This window comes from Erpetoichthys calabaricus, chromosome 7, assembly GCF_900747795.2.
Source record: "Erpetoichthys calabaricus chromosome 7, fErpCal1.3, whole genome shotgun sequence".
Lineage (NCBI taxonomy): Eukaryota > Metazoa > Chordata > Cladistia > Polypteriformes > Polypteridae > Erpetoichthys > Erpetoichthys calabaricus.
The window spans coordinates 50931700-50952530 of record NC_041400.2 but is presented as its reverse complement, the minus strand read 5'-3'; the positions used below and the strand labels follow the sequence as shown (position 1 = coordinate 50952530).

Below are 20831 nucleotides of genomic sequence, written 5' to 3'. Positions count from 1 at the left end.
TGATGACTCCACCATCCAGTTTCCAGATGATCCATCCCCCTGGCACACACGACTTCCTACTCTGAGGTTTTCATTACAGGCGAACCTCCCTAATGTGTCACACTCTGCATATTTTATTAAAAAAAAAAAACTGCTGTGAAGAGCACTTGGAGAGATCCCCTTGGAGTTTCGAGCACAATGATATGCGAGTATTATTATATCGAAGAAGATGGGTCCCCTTTGGGGTTCTTATTACACTTCTATATACAGTGGTGTGAAAAACTATTTGCCCCCTTCCTGATTTCTTATTCTTTTGCATGTTTGTCACACAAAATGTTTCTGATCATCAAACACATTTAACCATTAGTCAAATATAACACAAGTAAACACAAAATGCAGTTTGTAAATGGTGGTTTTTATTATTTAAGGAAGAAAAAAAAATCCAAACCTACATGGCCCTGTGTGAAAAAGTAATTGCCCCCTGAACCTAATAACTGGTTGGGCCACCCTTAGCAGCAATAACTGCAATCAAGCGTTTGCGATAACTTGCAATGAGTCTTTTACAGCGCTCTGGAGGAATTTTGGCCCACTCATCTTTGCAAAATTGTTGTAATTCAGCTTTATTTGAGGGTTTTCTAGCATGAACCGCCTTTTTAAGGTCATGCCATAGCATCTCAATTGGATTCAGGTCAGGACTTTGACTAGGCCACTCCAAAGTCTTCATTTTGTTTTTCTTCAGCCATTCAGAGGTGGATTTGCTGGTGTGTTTTGGGTCATTGTCCTGTTGCAGCACCCAAGATCGCTTCAGCTTGAGTTGACGAACAGATGGCCGGACATTCTCCTTCAGGATTTTTTGGTAGACAGTAGAATTCATGGTTCCATCTATCACAGCAAGCCTTCCAGGTCCTGAAGCAGCAAAACAACCCCAGACCATCACACTACCACCACCATATTTTACTGTTGGTATGATGTTCTTTTTCTGAAATGCTGTGTTCCTTTTACGCCAGATGTAACGGGACATTTGCCTTCCAAAAAGTTCAACTTTTGACTCATCAGTCCACAAGGTATTTTCCCAAAAGTCTTGGCAATCATTGAGATGTTTCTTAGCAAAATTGAGACGAGCCCTAATGTTCTTTTTGCTTAACAGTGGTTTGCGTCTTGGACATCTGCCATGCAGGCCGTTTTTGCCCAGTCTCTTTCTTATGGTGGAGTTGTGAACACTGACCTTAATTGAGGCAAATGAGGCCTGCAGTTCTTTAGACGTTGTCCTGGGGTCTTTTGTGACCTCTCGGATGAGTCGTCTCTGCGCTCTTGGGGTAATTTTGGTCGGCCGGCCACTCCTGGGAAGGTTCACCACTGTTCCATGTTTTTGCCATTTGTGGATAATGGCTCTCACTGTGGTTCGCTGGAGTCCCAAAGCTTTAGAAATGGCTTTATAACCTTTACCAAACTGATAGATCTCAATTACTGCTGTTCTCATTTGTTCCTGAATTTCTTTGGATCTTGGCATGATGTCTAGCTTTTGAGGTGCTTTTGGTCTACTTCTCTGTGTCAGGCAGCTCCTATTTAAGTGATGTCTTGATTGAAACAGGTGTGGCAGTAATCAGGCCTGGGGGTGGCTACGGAAATTGAACTCAGGTGTGATACACCACAGTTAGGTTATTTTTTAACAAGGGGGCAATTACTTTTTCACACAGGGCCATGTAGGTTTGGATTTTTTTTCTCCCTAAATAATAAAAACCATCATTTAAAAACTGCATTTTGTGTTTACTTGTGTTATATTTGACTAATGGTTAAATGTGTTTGATGATCAGAAACATTTTGTGTGACAAACATGCAAAAGAATAAGAAATCAGGAAGGGGGCAAATAGTTTTTCACACCACTGTAACACAGTTCAATGTGCCCGTGAACAACCATTTACCTCTGGTACTGAAATTGGCATAATGCTGGTATAGTACCATATTACAAATTGGGATTTTAAGTACTGTTATACAACACAAAATAAATGGAACCCAAGAAGAGGTTTATCACCATAATGACAGCTGAGCCACACATAGACAAATACAAATGGTCACATAATAAAAACAGTACAGGTTTTTGTTTCCATTCAAGTATATTTCTCACATAAATTTCACTATAAGAGAAAAGTGGGAAGAAAACATTTTGTTAATAAAACAATAATTATCATTCAAAACACTAAACAGATTTCTGTGGTATATAATCACCAGTGCTACTGCTTAATTAAAAGTTTAGTAACTCAAAGAAATAATTATTTTTATAAAGTGTCAACTGTGACAATGTGATTTTTAAAAGGCTATTACTATTGGCCTCTTAATCTTAGTCACTTGATTAAAAACATTACAGCATTTAGAGTATTTACTTTGTCTTAAATAACATTATTTTTGTTTTTTAAACAAAGTTCTTCAAGTGAACTCATCATTAACAATAATTTAAACCATTAATAACAAATTCTTATGAATGAGTTCAGGCACTGTTAAATGTATCTCTATTTTCATTCAACAATTTAACACAATGAGTACAAAATGTTGAGTCATGTAGCTAAATTATTCCTAAAAATGTAAGCACTACAGTAATCCCTCGCTATATCGCGCTTCGCCTTTCGCGGCTTCACTCTATCGCGGATTTTATATGTAAGCATATGTAAACATATATCGCGGATTTTTTGTTGGTTCACGGATTTCTGCAGACAATGGGTCTTTTAATTTCTGGTACATGCTTCCTCAGTTGGTTTGCCAAGTTGATTTCATACAAGGGACGCTATTGGCAGATGGCTGAGAAGCTACCCAACTTACTTTTCTCTCTCTCGCTCTGACATTCTCTGCTCCTGACGGAGGGGGTGTGAGCAGGGGGGCTGTTCGCACACCTAGATGATACGGACGCTCGTCTAAAAATGCTGAAAGATTATCTTCACATTGCTCTCTTCTGTGCAGCTGCTTCGTGAAGCGACATGCTGCACGGTGCTTCGCATACTTAAAAGCTCGAAGGGCACGTATTGATTTTTGATTGTTTGTTTTTATCTGTCTCTCTCTCTCTCTCTGACATTCTCTGCTCCTGACGGAAGGGGTGTGAGCTGCTGCCTTCATTGCAACTGCTTTATATGGCGGTGCTTCTCATACTTAAAAGCCAAACAGCCCTATTGATTTGTTTGCTTTTCTCTCTCTCTCTGACATTCTCTGCTCCTGACGCGCACTCCTTTGAAGAGGAAGATATGTTTGCATTCTTTTAATTGTGAGACGGAACTGTCATCTCTGTCTTGTCATGGAGCACAGTTTAAACTTTTGAAAAAGAGACAAATGTTTGTTTGCAGTGTTTGAATAAAGTTCCTGTCTCTCTACAACTTCCTGTGTTTCTGTGCAAATCTGTGACCCAAGCATGACAATATAAAAATAACCATATAAACATATGGTTTCTACTTCGTGGATTTTCACCTTTTGCGGGGGGTTCTAGAACGCAACCCCCGCGATCGAGGAAGGATTACTGTATTTGTATTTTATACAAGTGAGACAAACAGTCCAATCTGAAGTGTTTAATGCTATTGACAGGTGCAGTCCTGAATGCCAAAGTCCGCTTTTCAACCTGTTTTGATATTTTCTAGTTTTCTTACAGCTTTCAATGGTCTAACAAACATGTTCTTCACACTATCAGAAGATTCAAAATTATCAATCCACTTTTAAATAGTGTTAAGAGAAGGGATTTGTCCTCAGTGAGGCACATTAAATTTAAAATCTTCTTGGCATGTCTGTTATAGATTTGGATTTGATTAATGCCATAACGGCATGATTAGGCACAGAACACTTGTGCATGAAAACTGAAACTGCATTTAGCATAAAACATTGCTACAGTTTTATATACAGCATATGCCCAACATACTGACTCAGCCCCAGAACGCAAAAATCATCACATCATTGTACTTGACCAGCTCTTTTTGTTTCAACATTTGGAACTAGCATTGTGGTCCCTTCACTTCACAAGTTTGTCTTTCATTTCCTCCTCTCCCACAGCTTTCTAATATATGTCTTTGCTTATCAATCATCTCACTTTAACTAATTCACAGGTTGGTGTCATGGGGAATATTAATTGCTGTATATTTATGTACTATAGAAACAAAAGCTCTCTCAGACTACATGCTACCGCAAAAAAAGTAAAACAGAGGGCAGTATATCACTCGCCATAGAATTCACACATTGATCAACTTGGCCTATTTTACTACACAATCATCTGTTGGCTCATCAAAAACATTTTCACGACCCAAATTTTCTTACAAACCATTGATTAAGAAACACTGATACAAATAATCAATATGTGAGCAAACCAGAGGCAGACATACAAGATCTCTGCAATATTGCAGCAAAACCAACTACAGTTATGAGTTTCCCACAGATCTGTTGTCAAAACCATATTTTAAGAATAGACTTTTAACTAAAGGATGTCCTCAAGACCAACCCCAAAATCGATTGGTAACCTAAGCAAATCTGAGAACATTGATTCAAAACACAGAACAACCAACAAATTTAAAGAATATACAGTAACTGTAAAAATCAGTGAAATGATTGTATTAGGAAAATCAAACCAAATTCTGCCATAAACAGAATGACACAACAATAACCAAATACAGCAAGGCCACAGAAACATAAACGAGTTTCCCACAGATCTGTTGTCAAAACCATATTTTAAGAATAGTTTTTTTTTTTACTAAAGGATGTCCTCAAGACCAACCCCAAAATCGATTGGTAACCTAAGCATATCTGAGAACGTTGATTCAAAACACATAACAACCAACAAATTTAAAGAATATAACTATAAAAATCAGTGAAATGATTGTAGTAGGAAAATCAAACCAAATTCCGCCATAAACAAAATGAGACAACAACCAAATACAGTAAGGCAACAGAAATAGTTTAATACAGATATACACCAAATAAATATTGCAATCATATATACAAGTCCAGTGTCTAGTCCCATATAAACATAAAGATATTATATCCAAATATAGCCCTAAGGATCCACTTCCCAAAATCAGAATAATATTTCAGTTTCTAAACCAAAGGCAATACAGTGCACATTCAGTTCAGAATTAGCCAATTGATTTCAGAAGTGCATTTCTGCTAGTTTCCAGAGTTATACATCTTTTACAAATGATCTAAGTACTGGATGAACCCACCCTTGAGCTATACACTGGCAATCCTTTCTGATTGGTAGATTTGTTCTGTCTGACTATCACTTCATTCTCTCATTTTTTCTTAACTCTTCTTTTGCAGTTCATGTTTAAAAGAAAGGCATTTTTAAATGAAAACTCCAGGTTTAAGAGCAACACATATGTTGATGACACTCTAAGACAAGAACAGTTGTTCATTACTCCTCAGCAGTGTAGAAAGGGTGATATCTGGCTGGCTTCAGCTTTAAGTGAGTATCAGTGACTTGAATTTTAAGTAATTAAAATCATAGCCATTGCAAATTGTTTACTGTTGTCTTGTAATAACAACAACTTCTGCCACACTTATAATGTATCCTGTTTACATGAACCACTTTGAGGGCAATGATGATGTTTATTTTGGTATCAGTTATAGCCAGTAAAAATTGTACCCCATACTGATTTACATAAAAAAAGCTTAGTTTTGGGTTTTTTTATACTGACAAGCAATGTTTCCTCTAAGACATACTTCAGAAAGCTCAGATATGGCATGTTCCATAATGTAGAAATCTCTATGCCAAATTTAGCATAACAATCTGCAAAAAAAGGCTTTAAAAGTATTGTTTGAAGGTGGAAGAAGTGCCAAAACTTGCTTGTGAATACTTAACTTTTAAGCATACTTGGATAGATAGACAGACACATGTGAGTAAAATGAAAACAACACAAACAAGACTAAAAGCTACAACTTGGCATGTCCAATGTATAATGTAAATACTGTGCTCCCTGATGTCTTTGCATATGATCTGGGCCAGAGATCTTCAACTCATTAACAAGTGCAATGATATAATACACATAAGCCAAGTCATTACACATAAGTACTCCTGTTGTGATTGTCAACAAAAAAAATGGTAGAATTTTTCTTTGCATGGACTATTTATCCACTGTAATCTAAATTCCAACACTTGCAGGAATATCACCCCCGTACTGCAAGCTTCACAGTGGAACCATCTCACAAAATCCTAAGACTATGCATAAATAAGAACTTGTAAATGATAAGGAAAATTATAAATGCTTTATACTTTTAATTTTTTCAGCTTCATTGCGGTTCAGGCTGAAAATTAAATTGCAAATGGGGTTATTTAATTTTAATTTCTGCACCATTCCTGCACGCAGACTTTGAAAATGAAATTCCAAATTGAGTTATTTCATTTTAATTTTTGCAGCATTTTGCATGTAGACTTTGAAAATTAAATTGCAAAAGAGAGATTGCATTTTTATTTTATATTTTAATTTTCACAGAAAGTACCTCCCATGGTTATAGTGTTGCATTACACGCTTGCATACATGTACAGTATACCCCCAAAATTCGTGGAGGTTATGTTCCTAGAGCACCCACGAATTGTGAAAAACCGCGAATTATGGATATGGTTAAAAAAATTCCTATTTTTATAGTTTAAACCCTAAATATGCCCCCAAAACACTTGTTCTGGCGTGCTGGAAAATTGCACTGGGAACCGATTATAGCCGGTTGCGGCGTTCAATGAATGTATGTCGCTGAATGTACTCAGCTCCTACGTGCTGGCAAATGGCACTGGGAAACAACTATAGCCGGTTGGGGCAGTTTAAGGATTAAGAAGAACAAAACGGAAAACACGAGAACACTCAGCTGGAGATGCGTCACAGGGCAGCAGTCAATCAGCAGCAAGGAGAAATGAATAACGCTGTTGCGGTCCGGTGCCGCTAAGATTCACACCGTCGAGAAGACGGTGATTTATTTATTTTTATGGTGGAGATTCCAGGGACGCCCCCAGCCTTGACCCGACCCGCACGCACTCACAAACAGAGACAAAAACAAACCAAACCGGTAATCAAAAAGCAAATAAAGAATCTAATGAAAACAACAATAACATCCTTGTTCCCCTTACGGTGATTATACATTAAATACAACAAAGCACCAACAAAACACACACAGTAAAGTCCATGAAAAACGACAACGGATGAAATGTAATGATGAAAATAGACAGTCCAGAGATCCGTACGTTGAATGGGAATGTAAAGATATTCCTACCAGTAGTTCCTGAAATGGTGAAGATGGGTGGATGGGATCAGGAGCGCTCCTTTCTCTGCAGGATGGCCATGAATCCTCTTACAGTCCTCATGTACACAGGCAGACGGCAGACAATCCAGACCCCAACCATGAAACGATCCAGGACAAAACGAATAAGTACAGGTAACCCAACAGAAGGCAGGCAGACAGGAACTTGAAACACAAATTACAGAAACTTTTTTGTTATTTTTGGTCACCATCCCCTTTTTAAAAAGCTGCACTGACATCCTTTGACCCCAGCAGACCCAGCAACCTAAGCAGAAGACCAATCAGGGCCACTGCAGGGACTGCTGTGAGTTGCAGTTTCAAATTCTAGTAGAGTACAACACTCTCAGATTGGCTATTTTCACCATCCCAAGCCACGTTTTCCTCTACGGTTGCTTCCTGTTCTCTCTACAGTGCAGTATTGCCACGAAAAAAGCCATAAAAAATTGTGGAGGATATTTGCAGTTTCCGCTAACAAGTATTAGTTAGGTTCTAAGGAAAAATCCACGAACGACTGAGGCCGCAAACACTGAACTGCGTCTTCTCTTTGGTCTACTGTATAACGTTAGCTTGTGTGTTTCCAAAGGATGGATGCAAAGAAACGCACGTCCCTGCCTGAGCAAAAAAATTTTTTTTTCCCCAGCCTCATGTGGAAAGAAATCAAAAACTCCTGTACTATACAGACAGAAAAAAGCAGCAAGAACTGCGGTGAGTCCTGCAACACATCAACTGCGACTGAAAGGCATATTGCTCATTCTGAGTCAAAAGGTAGGAACAGGTGGCAAAGATGAAGTTTCAGACTAATTGGCTAGCAGGCTACAACTGGCTTTTCTACAATCTACAGGAAGACGTGATGATGTACAAGTACTGCTGTAGCAAGCCTGGTTTGGCCTGTAAAACAGATTTTGTGGCAGGATCACACCATTTCATAGCATAAAACCTTATGGCACACTTCCAACAACAAATGACATGGAGCATGCAGTGACAATGTGTTGGCTGCAAACGAACAATGTCAAAGAATCAGCGGTGGCAAAAGATTTCCAGAAACAACTTTCAATAGAAATTAACTCCACATATTACACAGCAAAGGAAGAACCAAGTTTTACACAAAGTAAATCACTTTTTTGGCTGCAAAAGAAAAATATTCTGGACATTTCCCTAATATATGACAATGATATTTGTTGTGCTCAACTAATTTGATGCAAATGTAAAAAAAAAAGAAACTAATAAAGTCATGAAAATGCAAAATACTCGTCTGTGGTGTAAAATTGTGATGGTCAGATATTTTCATGATGCTTTGCCAGTAAACTGTCACTTTTACAGAAAAGAAAACAAAACTTGTAACTTACATGTTTAATTTTGAAGTGTTGTTTTAATGCAATTATAAATGTATAAACTGCTTTGCCAGTTTAATTTATCAAAAACTTTTCTGTTTTTAAGGAAATTGTGTGTGGGTGTTCATTGCGCAACCAGAACAAGAAGTGCTGCTAAGTTTTTTATTTGTTTATTACTATTATTTTTAATGTATTATATGAATGTTCTATAAATGCTAACATTTTGTTTAAAATATCTACAAGTACTTCATTTTTTAAAAATACTTTTCTGAAAATTTTATACACACCTGTTTTTTATTGAAAAGTTCCATTTCATGCAATTTAAGCGTTAAAATTCAAATGAAAATAATAAATCCTGATTTTTTTTTTTAAATCCAACTAATTGATTAATTATCAAAATAATCAACAGATTAATCGATTATCAAAATAATTGTTAGTTGCAGCCCTAATTGAGATTGTAAGTGCATACCACCTGTCAAGCTTGTGCGGCTCCTAATAATTGGTCGTATGGTAGGTGAAGTTATACTGACGACACACCTATCCAGCAATCACATAGTGCTGCAATCGTCTAAACACATATTCCAAGAAATAAATAACATCTGACAAAATATATATACTTCAATAAAATGATTAACGTATTTCTCCACTCCCTTTTGTTTAAGAAAATATATGCACCATCTGCCTATGTATTATTTTATTTTTTCAATACCTTCATACATTTGAGGGAATAAGGAGAACCAAGAATTTTAACTTAATTTGTTTATCTGTGTTCTACTTTTCTATTTAGAGATGACACATTAACTTTAGTAAGAGTTTTTAAAAATTGTGTCTATATGCTGATATTGTGTACTCGATAAGATGTGTTGTTTGGATGTCAGTAATGTATACACTTATTTGAAAATCAGTAAGCTTATCTCTCCATAAGTGTCGGTCTTAAATTATAATTTATAATTGGTAATTAAATTACAGACTATGTTAATAATTGATTCATTATGTGCATACCATGTACTTTATAGAAGCATATAATAATGAATACAGTTTGAAATCAGTAACACTGTTGTGTGGATTGTTTAGATTTTCTTAGACATGTTTATTTCATAGACATGTACAGACTAGTTTGAAATTTAGTTATCATTCAGTACAATGTTTCTCTTTCTAGGTCTGTGCATGATTATGTTATTAATATGGCTTCTCATAAATAAAACATGTTGTACTGTTAAATATATACTGTGCTTATGCTTTCCAGTGCTGAGCATGGATATTTAAGGATATTTACTAATTTCAGTTTTTTTTTTTTCTCTAAAATAACTAAACTGTACTTTTACTAGAGCAATTTTTTCGGAGCCTGGTTATTTTACATTTTTTCAAGTAGTCTCTGCATCATGTACTTTTACTTCAGTAATTTTTTATCTACATAATGGTATTTCTTTGTGAATAAAATTTTAGCACTTTTATATATGAACATAGTAGCAGTTAGTATGCTGTTTGGGGTGTAGCTATGAACTGTGCACATTAACATTTTCTTAAAACGGCAAAAGCGATTCAAGTATTACCTTCATTTAAGGAGTAGGAAGAACAATATTGAATGATATAAAGCGTGATGCTGACAAAATTGAAAAATGTGTCAAAAATAGAAGCCACTGATGGTAATGTTATTCTGTATTAATGTTAATGTTCTTTGTTTCAAAATTCTGTTATATTATGTTTTGTTAATATACTGTGACGTGCAGGCAGCTTGTGATGCATTCTGTGGGAGCATAAAAGTCGGAATGCTGTGTAAGTGATAGGACTGGGTGAAGGGTTTCTGTTCTGTGAGGGGCGGACACACCTCTTAGGAGAAATTAGAAGAAAACGGAAGGTGCAGCTAGTGCTGGGCGATAACCGTTTTTTATTTTTGTTATGATATGGATTTTTCTTATACCGCAACACCGGTTTAAACTGCCTAAACGACGTTCGGAACGTGGCGCAGCAGGAAACTGTTCAAGGGGGGGACCTTTTTCACTGCTACACCGCTAATCACATACAACGGAATACATGTGTTTGTGGAGGTGTTGCGCGGGGGCTCTTTTTCACTGCTACACCGATAAATAGGCATGCAATGGAGTACATGCGGTAGTGCAGGTATTGCGCAGTGAAAATGGACAGAGAACATTCCAAAACTGAAGCTGACAATAAAGTTGAACATGATGACACAGAAGAACTTTTGCAGAAAAAATGGAGTCACGTCCGTTGCCTGGAGATACTTCGGTTTTAAAAGGTGGGATGTGGACCATTATGTTCAAATGTGTAAATACTGTTTCTATACTACTGGATAATACTGCAAGCCAAGTTGTACTTGTTTTATTTTTTTTCAATACAGTGTAATGTACCTGGGTACTGTGTAATAGTGTGACGACATGTTGACTTTATTCTCGACATTTCCACTTTAATCTTGATGCTTATGACGAGAATAAAGTCGACATGTTGACTTTATTCTCGCCATTTATGTCAAGATTAAAGTCGACATGTTGACTTTATTACCATAATTTGTCATTAAAGCAGAACATCGTAAACTAAAGTTCATCGTAAAATGAATATTTAATTTACTAGATTTTCTCAAACCCCGTCATAAGTTATATAGCACATTAAATGCTTTGTGTTAAGTGTTCCCCGAGCCATGTTAAATCAGTACGTGCTTCTTAAACTGACTTCCTCTTGTACTGAGGATGCGCTGGCAGCGATCATCACACAGAACACATTCACTTCATGATATTCCTGCTCTCTGAACCTTTAGAATGCTAAGACAAATACTTGATATCATTTTCATGATGAAATGCATTAAAGCATTTATTAATCATGTGGGGGCACAGTGGCATGGAGGTTGCACTGCTGCCTCGCAGCAAGGGGGTCTCAGGTGTACCCTGTCTTGAATTTGCATGTTTTTCTGGTGGGTTTACTCGGCGTGCTTCAGTTTCTTTTCAAAGTCATGTAGGATGTAGGGTTTTGTTATGCTATATTGACCCTGCTAGTGTATGTTTTGCTCGTATTCACCCTGCGATGTGCTGGCAACTCGTTCAGGATTTGCTCCTGCCTCGCACACAATGCTTGCTGGGATGGGCTCAACTCTGAATGGATGGCATAATTAAACATGTATAACGAAGATTTTTTTAAACTTCTGAACACTCCATGGGCTAAGTTTATAACTAGTTTTAATTTCACAAAGACGTTTATCGTGTGGTGATTGTTTATGTGGAGAAAGAAAAAGGACGGATAAGAACTGGGGTTTCGGTACATCAGACAGACAGCACGCATGCAATAAAGAAAGCCCGCTCAGAAGAACATCCACTGAATTCTGTGTTTGTGTCTCCGACCACCAGATCACAAACCCAACATCTACACAATATTTAAGTTAAACCTGTGCGATACCCATTCATACATCCAGTTTTTTGGAGCCTCGTCACACCTGCCATAAAGTTCTCTACACTGAACATTCACCAGGGGACCCCTTACTGCAAGGGAGCAGCACTACCGCCTCACTACTGTGCATGTTTAATACCTGCTTTAATGCATTTCATCCTGAAAATGATATCAAGTATACATCTTACCATTCTACATTTGCAGAGAGCAGGAATATCATGAAGTGAATGGATTCTTTGCGGTGATTGCTGCCGGCGCCTCCTCTTAGTGCAGAGGAAGTCAGTTTAAGAAGCATAGTGTTTAACAACTGGGTCGGGAAACACTTAACACAAAGCATTTAATGTGCTACATTAACTTATGACGGGGTTTGAGAAAATCTAGTAAATTAAACATTGATTTTAGGATGAAGTTTAGTTTACGACATTCTACTTTAATTATAAAATAAACTATGAGAATAAAGTGGAAATGTCAACTTTAATCTCAACATAAACGGCGAGAATAAAGTGGAAATGTCGACTTTAATCTCGACATAAGCATCAAAATTAAAGTGGAAATGTCGAGAATAAAGTCAACATGTCGACTTTATTCTCGACATATAGTTTGTTTTTTACTTCACCGCCTAATACGCTTCCGTAGGGCTATACCATAAATAGAATTATAAATGCCAGTTGCAGTTTTATTATTTATGTATATAGCTTAGCTTGAAGCAAGGTCCATATTAATGCAGTTTGCCTAAATGATGGTTCAGTTGGTAAAGATGTCATCACCAAGTTGCACTTGTTTTATTTTATTTTATTTTTACTTGGTGAATACTGCGTAATGCACCTGGGCTTGAAGTAATAGTGCAACTATCAGTAATAATACTATCATTTATTTTATTGTTATTATTTATTAGTTTAAATATTATGCAGTTTAATGATGATAAAGTTGTTTAAAAAGTCACTTTAGCGTGTCAGTGGACAGAGATTGTTAACATTAACAGAAAATGTAGTTGGTTTACAAAAAATATTTACTATTTATTCCTTTTCTAAGACATGTTCAGTGTAATACGTTTCACAAGCACCTCTGGATATTTTACTAAGTCTAAATGCCTCTTTGGATGGTTGAAAATATGTTGTCAAAATTATAGTTTAAGATGTTTGCAAACTTTGCTTAATAAAAAGGTTCTATATTTTGACTGCATCTGTCATGCAGTGTGATTCCTTCTCTTCATTAGTGGCAGCCCCTTGAAAACCATCACTTTATGGTGCCATGCAAACCTGTATTAATACTTATGTGCACATTAAAATGTTTTTTTGTACAATGCTCATGACAGTGGAATAGGTTATTCTTAGCCAGTCTACTGTAGTAATTGCAGTGGAAAATGTGGTTAACATCCACTCATGCATGGGAAAAATATGGAAAAAAATACCGTTGAATACCGTGAAACTGGTATAATTTTGAAAAATACCGTGATATAGAATTATGGTCATACCGTCCAGCACTAGGTGCAGCAGAAATAAGTTTCAAGTAGGGAGTCAGGAGATAATAAGCAGAAGTGCTTGCAGCATAGAAAAAGACAGAACATGAGTGGCAGGAGATAATTATGGGTACAGAAAGCTTTTTTTAATTGTTTTGGAGATGTGCTCTATAACCCAGATAACGGAGTATAAGACAGGGCACCATTTGTTACAGAACGAAGACTCCAAGTAAAACGTAGAAAACTCCAGTACCTCTGAGTTGTATTTGCTTATTACGCTGATCATTACAATATTATATAACTAATTAATTTTGTTAATACTATATTACATATTGTCAGTATAGGTTTTTTTTTGTAAATAAATACAATTATTCGCTAAACTAATCTACTGTATATCATTTATAAAGTAGCTCTGTCATTTATCTATCATAGCCTTGGCCCCGACCCCTGATGGATAATCAAGGTTTTACTGTATTTTAATTTTGTTACCTGTTACTTCGCACAGTAGAGAAAAATACCTTTTGAAAATAAATTCATTATTTGAAGCACAGATATAGAGATTCACTTAAGTCTACATAACTGAGCAAAATGTTCTCAAATCATTTATGGTTTGAAAAGGTCATTTTGGCAATGACACAATGCAAACATCATGTAATTGCTGAATTGGCACTACGTCCACTCTGCTGAACAACATTTCAATTTTTATTGGAGAGCTAACAAAATATTCTGCAAACTGGCAAAAAACTAAGCCTGCTGTTTTTCTATGTTTAATTTATTTAATTTTTCACATTTTTTTAATTAAATGGTGGCCGTTGCTGCAGCAGGACTAAACATGGAAACTCATTTCTGTACTGTATGTAGGTTATTTAGACTTATGTGGATCATGAATGCATTCATACTATATAGTCTTTTGTTGTCAGCAGCACCCCTTTCCAAAAAATTATTCTCATAACCCTTTTCAATAAAATGGGCAGTAGGTATACCCATGGCTAATGAAGCCACCTATCTCTGAAAAGACAAACATTTCAGTAAAAATTAAGGACCTTTTAGGACTCCTTTCCTATGATAACACAGCAGTTCACAGTAATCTCAAAGCAAATGTGTTAAGTTCACTGGCAAACTAATAATTGTCCTTGTCACCCTCAAACCCGTTTACTCCAATTCAGAGAAGCAGGGAGCAACAGCCTATCCTGGCAGGACTGGGCACAATGCAGGGAATGGGTATGGACACAGTACCAGTTTATCATAGTGTCCACTCTTGCACATACCCAAACATGCACTGGGACCATTTAACCAAACCTGCAAGGTTTTGATAATGTAGGAGGATAACTGGAACACCCAGAAGAACAGCACAGAGATGCAACGAGAACAGTGCTAATCAATGTGCACTAAGGTGCAACCTAAGCTACAAATATCCATCCATCCATCCATTATCCAACCCGCTGAATCCGAACACAGGGTCATGGGGGTCCGCCGGAGCCAATCCCAGCCAATACAGAGCACAAGGCAGGAACCAATCCTGGGCAGGGTGCCAACCCACCGCAGGACACACACAAACACACCCACACACCAAGCACACACTAGGGCCAATTTAGAATCGCCAATCCACCTAACCTGCATGTCTTTGGACTGTGGGAGGAAACCGGAGCGCCCGGAGGAAACCCACGCAGACACGGGGAGAACATGCAAACTCCACGCAGGGAGGACCCGGGAAGCGAACCCAGGTCCTCAGGTCTCCCAACTGCGAGGCAGCAGCGCTACCCACTGCGCCAAAGTGCCGCCAGCTACAAATATGTCAACTATATATAAACTAAATATATAAAAATTTCTCAAATTAACCACATTCACACTAACAGCCTTATGACTGCTCAACTGTTTTAAAGTTATAGAAAATTACACTCCAATATGAAAAAAACTTAAAAAGATACATTTTCTTAGCATATTTTTTATTTTACATTCTCTAGATTGTTTTGTTTTACCCTACTGATGCCATTTTTCCATGGCAAGTCTTGCTTTCTGGCACTAAATATTAGTGATAATTTCCACATATAGAATGAAACAATAATTTATTTTAATTTAAAATAGCAGAAATAAATGTTTTAAAAGACTGTATGATAACTATCTACTCAAACTTTTATAAACCTGTATACTGTATAATTAAGGCTTATTTCTTGAAAGCCCCTATAGGGTTGAGCTTCTAAGCTCTGTTCCCGTGGTCACCAAAGCCACCAGGGCAGTCGCCCCCTCATGGTCTGGAGGAGGCGTAATCCCTCCTCTGGTCCTTTTGGGCATCCCGGCTGGGTACCACCCCCAGTCGCTTGCCACAAGTGAAATGTGGACTCATTCATACTCTTATCTACTGTCCACAGATGTAAACTAATGTCCTGCTTTAATGACATACACAATACATACTTTCTTTTGGAAATTCATCGCCTTACAATTGAATTTTTGTATAATCACACCATGAAGCATCTAAGTTCGTAGATTTGCATTGTGGTGAATTGTCGGTAGTCAGCTGCGACCCAGAGAATCTTGACCAGAGATGAGCGCTTTACAGCTTGAGCTAAATGGAAAGCTCCATCAGTCACCTACACAGAACCCATCTCTGAACACTGTAGCCGCATTTCCATTAACATCCTTAATGTGCATGTTGAAATTGTGAAGCAAAAATCCAGAAATGGAAATGTGAATTTCCAAAAAAACTCTCAAAATTCGCAAAAAAGTTAATACATTCACTTAAGGTGGTTTTTCAAGCAATTGAACAAAGCAATAATTTGCAAAAATGCAATGGAAACACTTAATTCTCATTCTCGGACATAAATTTTCAAATACCTGTGTAAATGTGATGAGGTGAATACAGCAGTATCATGAGCAGTACAGGGTGACCCATGACCCAACACAATTGTCCCTGATTAACACTAGAATTACCAGAGCCTACGAAAAAACTCGTAAATCCGTCCCACCTTAAATCGCTTCTTAAATCCGTTCGCACCTCTCCGCCAGCGTCCTTTGTCCTCTAAATGGGCAGATAAAGACAAGCTGCCAACAGCCAACTATTCCATCCCCTCACCGACTTAGAACGTGCACAAACTTCTCCCAGCTAATGCCTTGATTGATTATCTGGGAGTGGAGTTTTAAAGTGGAAATAATAGATCGTTATTTGGAACACAAGCATTTCATGTGTGTTCCATTTTCTACAGTAATCTGTGTAAACACATTTTTAAAACAGAAACATTTTTCATATTCTAGTAGTAAATGACAAAATGTAGGCATAAACTATATAATGTATGAAGCCTGAAGTCCAAATATCAAAGAAACACTTTCACGAAAGGTACAAATATAACAGAACAAGTGCGCTTTTATTCAAAAATATAACTGCAGAAAATAAAAGCCGCTTCAGTGTGCTGTGGCGCCTCCGAGCAGCCATTAGCCGAGGTAATTCTTGGTAGTGAAAACCAATCAGTTCGCTTTCTGCTACCAAGATTCTACCAAGAATTGAAAACTCGGGCCAATCGCGGCCCGCATCGGCTACCAAGAATTGACCATTCGCAGCCCGGTTCGGCTACCAAGAAATGGCCAATGATGGCTCAGTCGGCTACCAAGTATTGACGAATCACGGCCCGTGTTAGCTACCAAAACTCTGAAAGCGCGGGCCAGCCTCTTGTCAGTTAATGTATTCTGCAAAAGCTTGTTCGAGTCTACACACAGACACTTTGCGATTTGCGTTTCATTTTGAACTTTCTAAAAATGTTACTCACGAGTGTCGATTTGTGCAGATATATTTACATTCACGTACACATTTTTGAATGATTTTTTAACCATTCTTGGTGCAGTTTATTACATTTATTAAATATGTCTGGAAAAAGTGTAAAGACAGATATAATAATGTATAAATATAATAAACATTGAATTGTATAATCATAGTTTCATTTTTTTATACTTAACACTAATTTCACAAATCGTTCATATCAACGCTAATACAGAATAATAATAATTATAGTTATACTCGATATTAACATTGATGTTATAAAATCTATACTAATAAAAGGCTAAGCCCTCACTGACTCACTGACTGACTGACTCATCACTAAATTTGGCAGGCTCATTCCTTACAGCTTACTTACAAAAGTTAGGCAGGTTTCATTTCGAAATTCAAAGCGTAACGGTCACAACTGGAACCTCTTTTTTGTCCATATACTGTAATGGACTGCAGCTCGCTGGCCATGGGAGGCGGAGTTGCGTATCGCATCATCACGCCTCCCACGTAATCACGTGAACTGACTGTGAACGCAGTACGTAGAAAACAAGGAAGAGCCCCAAAGAGCGCTGAAGAAAACATTCATTACACAATTGAGAAGGCAGCGAAACAATAAGAAGCGAGCGAGTGACGCATACAAGCATATTCATACGTGCAGCTACGGCGGAAACAAAGCACGGTGTAAACCGTAAGTTTAAATTAAGTTTGGCAAGATTGCTTTTCTCCTGTACAACTATACGTTGCATTCTCAACAGTAAGCTTGCACGACTTGGTCATATTGCAACCGGAGTGCTGAACTGACAACGTGGTATACAAAGAGAACTATAACAATCGTAATAAACGAACAATAAAACAGCGGAGAACCTGTGGATTAAATAAAAAGACTGCTTCCTTGGCGAAGCAAGGAAAAAGGATGGCCTTATATGGCGTTCGTTTATAAAACAGCGGAGAAGCTGTGCAAAGACTGCTTCACAAAAAAACAGCAGACCGCCTTATATGAGTAGTCAGTAAACTAAAGAAGGGAATCAATAAATAACTATAATCGTAATAAACGAACAAAAAATAGCGGAGAATCCGCGGATTACATAAAGGAAATGGGTACCTGAACAGAAAAGTGAGTCTCAAATAGCTACACAATAACTATAACAATCGTAATAAACGAACAATAAAACAATACAGAACCGCAAAGCAAGGAGAAAGGATGGCCTTATATGGCGTTCATTTATAAAACAGCGGACAGGCTGTGTAAAGGCAGCTTCACAAAAAAAACAGTTCCTTAACAAATTGTTATTGGTATATTTTCCCTCAATTTAAAAAGGTTTTCTTTTCTTCTTAATTAAAATTTAAAAGCAATACTTCACCGCTGCGAAGCGCGGGAATTTGGCTATATGCAGTGAGTGTGTACATCTGATGAGCCCAGAATTAGGGCGAAACACGTGTCGCATACTCTTTGCATTATTTGACAGTAAACTATTTTCAACCATTCTATGATCTGCTTCTCACAACTGAAGGCACCATGGCGGATGTTAGCTGACTTGCTGGCCAACCATAAGCATTACCTGGTAGGTAACCACCCATACAATCAGATTGTAATTCAGACTACGAATGCCGTGATTATATATATATATATATATATATATATGTGCATGTGTGTATATATGTAGATATGTATATATTTATGTGTATATATATGTATATGTGGATGTGTATATGTATGTATATATGTGTATATGTAGATATGTATACAGTGGTGTGAAATACTATTTGCCCCCTTCCTGATTTCTTATTCTTTTGCATGTTTGTCACACAAAATGTTTCTGATCATCAAACACATTTAACCATTAGTCAAATATAACACAAGTAAACACAAAATGCAGTTTGTAAATGGTGGTTTTTATTATTTAGGGAGAAAAAAAATCCAAACCTACATGGCCCTGTGTGAAAAAGTAATTGCCCCCTGAACCTAATAACTGGTTGGGCCACCCTTAGCAGCAATAACTGCAATCAAGCGTTTGCGATAACTTGCAATGAGTCTTTTACAGCGCTCTGGAGGAATTTTGGCCCACTCATCTTTGCAAAATTGTTGTAATTCAGCTTTATTTGAGGGTTTTCTAGCATGAACCGCCTTTGTAAGGTCATGCCATAGCATCTCAATTGGATTCAGGTCAGGACTTTGACTAGGCCATTCCAAAGTCTTCATTTTGTTTTTCTTCAGCCATTCAGAGGTGGATTTGCTGGTGTGTTTTGGGTCATTGTCCTGTTGCAGCACCCAAGATCGCTTCAGCTTGAGTTGACGAACAGATGGCCGGACATTCTCCTTCAGGATTTTTTGGTAGACAGTAGAATTCATGGTTCCATCTATCACAGCAAGCCTTCCAGGTCCTGAAGCAGCAAAACAACCCCAGACCATCACACTACCACCACCATATTTTACTGTTGGTATGATGTTCTTTTCTGAAATGCTGTGTTCCTTTTACGCCAGATGTAACGGGACATTTGCCTTCCAAAAAGTTCAACTTTTGACTCATCAGTCCACAAGGTATTTTCCCAAAAGTCTTGGCAATCATTGAGATGTTTCTTAGCAAAATTGAGACGAGCCCTAATGTTCTTTTTGCTTAACAGTGGTTTGCGTCTTGGACATCTGCCATGCAGGCCGTTTTTGCCTAGTCTCTTTCTTATGGTGGAGTCGTGAACACTGACCTTAATTGAGGCAAGTGAGGCCTGCAGTTCTTTAGACGTTGTCCTGGGGTCTTTTGTGACCTCTCAGATGAGTCGTCTCTGCGCTCTTGGGGTAATTTTGGTCAGCCGGCCACTCCTGGGAAGGTTCACCACTGTTCCATGTTTTTGCCATTTGTGGATAATGGCTCTCACTGTGGTTCGCTGGAGTCCCAAAGCTTTAGAAATGGCTTTATAACCTTTACCAGACTGATAAATCTCAATTACTTCTGTTCTCATTTGTTCCTGAATTTCTTTGGATCTTGGCATGATGTCTAGCTTTTGAGGTGCTTTTGGTCTACTTCTCTGTGTCAGGCAGCTCCTATTTAAGTGATTTCTTGATTGAAACAGGTGTGGCAGTAATCAGGCCTGGGGGTGGCTACGGAAATTGAACTCAGGTGTGATACACCACAGTTCGGTTATTTTTTAACAAGGGGGGCAATTACTTTTTCACACAGGGTGATGTAGGTTTGGATTTTTTTTCTCCCTAAAAAATAAACACCATCATTTAAAAACTGCATTTTGTGTTTACTTGTGTTATATTTGACTAATGGTTAAATGTGTTTGATGATCAGAAACATTTTGTGTGACAAACATGCAAAAGAATAAGAAATCAGGAAGGTGGCAAATAGTTTTTCACACCACTATATATATGTATATGTATATATATGTTTACATAACCTCTTTGACACACTATTTCTCCGCTGCAAAGCACGGGTATTTTGCTAGTATGCTTATAAAATAGACCTACACCTTTAATACTCAGAAGATTTTAATCGTGCTGTAGAACAGCATATATATGGGGTACAGTTTTATTTATTATGAACATGTTCTACTTAGGGCGGCACGGTGGCGCAGTGGGTAGCACTGCTGCCTCGCAGTTGGGAGACCTGGGGACCTGGGTTCGCTTCCCGGGTCCACTCTGCGTGGAGTTTGCATGTTCTCC

The 20831-nt window shown here is 37.6% G+C and overlaps 1 protein-coding gene across 1 annotated transcript in view; it reads right to left on the bottom strand.

The window, feature by feature from the left end:
• Window positions 1-20831, bottom strand: part of fam172a (family with sequence similarity 172 member A) — a 744353-nt gene that overhangs the window by 627520 nt on the left and 96002 nt on the right. The window lies entirely within an intron of this gene.